Genomic DNA, 5622 nt, shown 5'->3' on the forward strand with positions numbered 1-5622 from the left:
CTATAGGTCCACATTCTACATCCCCCAACCCATATGACTCACAAGCAAATTCATGTTTTATATCTTTCTGTAATATTTATATGTGTACCTTATAAAAAAGGGACCCATTTAAAAACAGAATCATGTCTGTACTACCATTATGACAACCAACCAAAGTTAAAAATAATTTCTCAAAATCATCAGATAACAAGTCAGTTTTACATTTCACTAATACTCTTATAAATGTATGTATGTGTGTTTACATTTTGTTTGAATTGGTATCTAAATAAGGCCAATGCACTTTAAATGATTATGTCTCCTAATTAGCTTTTAATTTTTAGGTGCCTCCACCTCTTTTCTTTTTTCGCTATATCCTATTGCAAAAAACTAACTAATTTTTAAGTCTTGTATATTTTCCTGTAGCTTGGGACCTGCTGACATGATAAACTGTTATAAATAGTTATAAAAAAGAATTTCTATCATCATTCTTTTTAATGCTCAAGTTATTATCCTACTTTTAGCCAGTAGATGAAAGAAGTGGTTGTTAATTAACTTTATTATGCCTCATAGTAGAAAACTATACGAAGTATTAAAATTAAAGAGAAACCAAGGGAATGAAGAGAATAAAAACACAAATTCTCCTACTAAAATTGTTTTTTTTTTTTTAAAAGGAAAACCGACCTCAGTAAAAGACTTTAAGTAAATCATTTAAAAAAATCAGAAACAAGAACAGACATTTTATCATGCCAGCCCAGGTAATGGAGTCCCCTTATCTGAATGAAAATACTTTCAAATTTAGCAACAAAGCAAAATACAATTTGATACTGGATATAAGATGCATAACTTTAACAAAGGGAATCTCAAGATGTATAAATAAGACAGCAAAGATATACTAGAAAAATTAATATACAAAGAAAGCAGGATGTCATTGTCTTGCTATCAAACAAGCAAAACATCAGGCCAAAAATAAAATCAAGCAGAGAAGAATATTTTATAGAAATGAAAACCACAGTCCACAAAGAAGATACAATAATTATTAATATCTATGCACCCAAATACTACCAGCCGCAAGTTTCAGTAAGAAGAAACCACAGGTAATGCTAAAAGAAATAGGAAAAACGTGGACACAGGAAGGGGAAAAACGCACACTCGGGCCTGTCAGGGTATGGTGGGGATGAGGGGAGAGCATTAGGAAAAAGAGCTAATGCATGCTGGGCTTAATACCTAGGTGATGGGTCAATAGGTGAAGCAAACCAGGATGGCACACCTTTACCTGTGTAACAAACCTGCATACCCTGCACATGTACCCCAGAACTTAAAACAAATTTAAAAAAAGAAATAGGAAAAACAGATTAATAATAGTTTACTTGAACATACCCATCAGTCCAAGACAGTTTAAGTGATGAAACTGTCACTAAAAATACAGAAGACTTCATCTTAATCACCACAGGTTACCAACCAAAAAAAGCCCATAGTAGATGGATTCATACCCAACTGTACCTTACTGAACAGTAAAAACTGGAGCCATTCCCCTTGAGAAATGGAATAAGACAAGGATTCTGACTCCCACCATTCCTGTTCTATTTTATGACTGCGTAGTATTTCATGATGTATATGTATCACATTTTTTTAAAAAATCCACAAGGTGGGCAGATCACCTGAGGACAGGAGTTTGTGACCAGCCTCACCAACATAGCAAAACCCCATCTCTACTAAAAATACAAAAATTACCTGAGTGTGGTGGCACATGCCTATAATTTCAGCTGCTTGGGAGGCTGAGTCAGGAAGATCTCTTGAACCCGGGAGACAGAGGTTGCAGTGAGCCAAGATCACCCATTGCACTCCTGTAGCCTGGAAGAAAGAGTGCAATACCATCTCAAAAAAAAAAAACAAACAACAAAAATCCAGTCCACTGTTGATTCCATGACTTTGCTATTGTGAATAATGCTGCAGTGAACATATGCATGTGTCTTTTTGGTACAACTGTTTGTTTTCAATTATGTATGTGAAATATGTAATATATAATATATAATTTATATATAAATGGGATTATTATACATATATAATATATAATATATAGAATATGTATTTTATCTGTCTATCTATCTGTCTGTCTGTCTGTCTGTCTATCTATCTATCTATGGGATTGCTGGGTCAAATGGTAGTTCTATTTTTAGTTCTTTCAGAAATCTAACTACTTTCCATAGGGGCTAAACTAATTTGCATTTCCACCAACATTGAATAAGTAAGCATTCTCTTTTTTCCACAACCCCATCAAAATTAGTCATTATTTTTTTACTTTTTAGTAATAGCCATTCTGACTGCTGTGAGATAGTATCTCAGTGTGGTTTTGATGAGCATTTTTCTGATGGTTAGTGATGTTAAACATTTTTTCATGTTTCTTGGCTGATTGTATGGCTTCTTTTCAGAAGTGTGTTCAAATCCTTTGCCCACTTTTTAATGACGTTGTTCGATTTTTTTTTTTCTTTTTAAGTTCCTTTCAGATTCTGGATATTAATCCTTTATCAAATGCATAGTTTGAGAATATTTTCTCCTGTTCTGCAGGTGGTCTGTTTACCGTTGAGAGTTTCTTTTGCTGTGCAGACACTCTTTAGTTTAATTAAGTCCCATTCATCGATATTTGATTTTGTTGCACTTGCTTTAAAGGACTTTGTTATAAATTAATTGCCTAGGTCAGCATCTAGAAGAGTATTTCCTAGATCTTTTTTTCTAGAACTTCAATAGTTTCAGACCTTACATTAAAGTCTGTAAGCTGTCTTGGGGTAATTTTTGTATATGATGAGAGGTAGGAGTCCAGGTTCATTCTTCTGCATATGGTTAGCCAATTTTTCTGGCACTGTTTATTGAATAAGATATCTTTTCCCCATTGTTTATTTTTGTCAGTTGTTGAATATGAGTAGGTTGTAGGTGTATGACTCTATTTCTGTGTTCTCCTTTCTGTACCATTAGTCTGCTTGTCTATTTCTGTAGTAGTACCATGCTGTTTTGGTTCTTGTATCCTTGTATCACAGTTTGAATTCAGGTAATGGGTTGCTTTCAGCTTTTTTTTTTTTTCCTTAGGATTTTCTTTTTATATACATATTTTTTATTGTACTTTAGGTTCTGGGGTACATGTGCAGATCATGCAGGATTGTTGCATAGGTACATACATGGCAATGTGGTCTGCTGCCTCCATCTCCCCGTCACCTATATCTGGCATTTCTCCCCATGTTATCCCTCCCCAACCTCCCTAACCCCTGATGTCCCTTCCCTAGTTCTCCACAACAGACCCCAGCATGTGATGTTCCCCTCCCTGTGTCCATGTGTTCTCATTGTTTAACACCTGCCTATGAGTGAGAACATGTGGTGTTTGATTTTCTGTTCTTGTGTCAGTTTGCTCAGAATCCATGGTTTCCAGATTCATCCGTGTCCCTGCAAAGGACATGAACTCATTGTCCTTTGCAGGGACACGGATGAATCTGGAAACCATCGATTCTGCGCAAACTGACACAAGGCAAAGTGGTTTGCTGTCACCATCCCTCCATCACCTATATCTGACATTTGTCCCTAAGTTATCCCTCCCCCACCGTCATTCCCACTGTCCCTCCCGTAGCCCCCCACAATGGACTCCAGTGTGTGATGCTCCCTTTTTTGTGTCCAAGTGTTCTCATTGTTCAACACCCACCTATGAATGAGAACATGTGGTGTTTGATTTTCTTTTCTTGTGTCAGTTTGCTGAGAATGATGGTTTCCAGGTTCAACCATGTCCCTACAAAGGACACAAACTCATTGCTTTTTATGGCTGCATAGTATTCCGTGGTGTATATGTGCCACGTTTTATTTGTCCACTCTATCATTGATGGGCATTTAGGTTGGTTCCAGGTCTTTGCTATTGTAAACAGTGTCACGATGAACATGTGTGTGCATGTGTCTTTATAATAGAATGATTTATAGTCCTTTGGGTGTATACCCAGTAATGGGATTGCTGGGTCAAATGGAATTTCAATTTCTATGTCCTTGAGGAATCACCACACTGTCTTCCACAATGGTTGAACTAATTTACACTCCCACCAACAGTGTAAAAGTGATCCTATTTCTGCACGTCCTCTCCAGCATCTGCTCTCTCCAGATTTTTTAATGATCGCCATTCTAACTGGCATGAGATGGTATCTCAATGTGGTTTTGATTGCATTTTTCTAATGACCAGTGATGATGAGCATTTTTTCATGTTTGTTGGCTTCATATATGTCTCCTTTTGAAAAGTGTCTGTTCATATCCTTTACCCTCTTTTGGATGAATTTTTTTTTCTTGTAAATCGGTTTCAGTTATTTGTAGATTCTGGAAATTAGCCCTTTGTCACATGGGTAGATGGAAAAAATATATTCCCATTCTGTTGGTTGTTGGTTCACTCTAATGATTGTTTCTTTTGCTGTACAGAAGCTCTGGAGTTGAATTAGATCCCATTTGTCTATTTTGGCTTTTTTTTGCCATTGCTTTTGATGTTTTAGTCATGAAGTCCTTGCCTATGCCTATGTCCTTAATGGTTTTGCCTAGGTTTTCTTCTAGGATTTTTATGGTGTTAGGTCTTGTTTTTAAGTCCTTCATCCATCTGGAGTTAATTTTAGTGTAAGGTGTCAGGAAGGGATCTAGTTTCTGCTTTCTGCACATTGCTAGCCAGTTTTCCCAATACCAATACCAGTTATTAAACAGGGAATCCTTTCCCCATTGCTTTTTTTTGTCAAAGATCAGATGGTTGTAGATGTGTGGTGTTGCTCCGGAGGCCTCTCTTCTGTTCCATTGGTCTGTGTTTCTGTTTTGATGCTATTACCATGCTGTTTTGATTACTGTTGCCTTGTAGCATAGCTTGAAGTCTCACAGCGTGATGCCGACAGCTTTGTTCTTTTTGCTTAGGATTGTCTTGCCTGTGCAGGTTCTTTTTTGCTTCCATGTGAAGTTCAATGTGGTTTTGTCCAGTTCTGTGAAGAAGGTAATTGGTAGTTTGATGGGGATAGTGTTAAATCTATAAATTACTTTGGGCAGTATGGCTTTTTTCACAATATTGATTCTTCCTAACCATGATCATGGAATGTTTTTCCATCTGTTTGTGTCCTCTCTGATTTCTTTGAGCAGTGGTTCATAGTTCTCCTTGAAGAAGTCCTTTGCATCCTTTCTTAGTTGTAAAAATTCCTAGGTATTTTATTCTCTTTGTAGCAATTGTGAATGGGAGTTTGCTTATGATTTGGCTCTTTTTTAGTCTGTTATTGGTGTATAGGATTTCTGCACATTGATTTTGTATTCTGAGACTTTGCTGAAGTTGTTTATCAGTGTTAGGAGATTTTGGGTTGAGACAGTGGGGTCTTCTAAATATACAATCATGTCATCTGCAAGTAGAGACAATTTGACTTCTTCCTTTCCTAATTGAATAACCTTTATTTCTTTTTCTTGCCTGATTGCTCTGGCTAGAACTCCAATACTATATTGAATAGAAGTGGTGAGAGAGGGCATCCTTGTCTAGTGCCGGATTTCAGAGGGAATGCTTTCAGTTTTTGCCCATTCAGTATAATATTGACTGTGGGTTTGTCATAAATAGCTTTTATTATTTTGAGATATGTTCCATCAATAACTAGTTTACTGGGAGTTTTT

At 36.6% G+C, this 5622-nt stretch overlaps 1 long non-coding RNA gene across 1 annotated transcript; it reads left to right on the forward strand.

Annotated features, from left to right (window-relative positions):
* Positions 1 to 3009: 3009 nt before the first annotated feature.
* LOC116533123 lies at positions 3010 to 5245 on the forward strand. The gene is made up of 3 exons (XR_004261093.1): positions 3010 to 3022; positions 3851 to 3854; positions 4858 to 5245. It is a non-coding gene; the product is annotated as an uncharacterized LOC116533123 (long non-coding RNA).
* Positions 5246 to 5622: the final 377 nt, after the last annotated feature.

The sequence above is a fragment of the Sapajus apella genome, unplaced genomic scaffold (assembly GCF_009761245.1).
Source record: "Sapajus apella isolate SASKATOON/1434 unplaced genomic scaffold, GSC_monkey_1.0 scaffold79, whole genome shotgun sequence".
In the NCBI taxonomy this organism is placed as follows: Eukaryota; Metazoa; Chordata; class Mammalia; order Primates; family Cebidae; genus Sapajus; species Sapajus apella.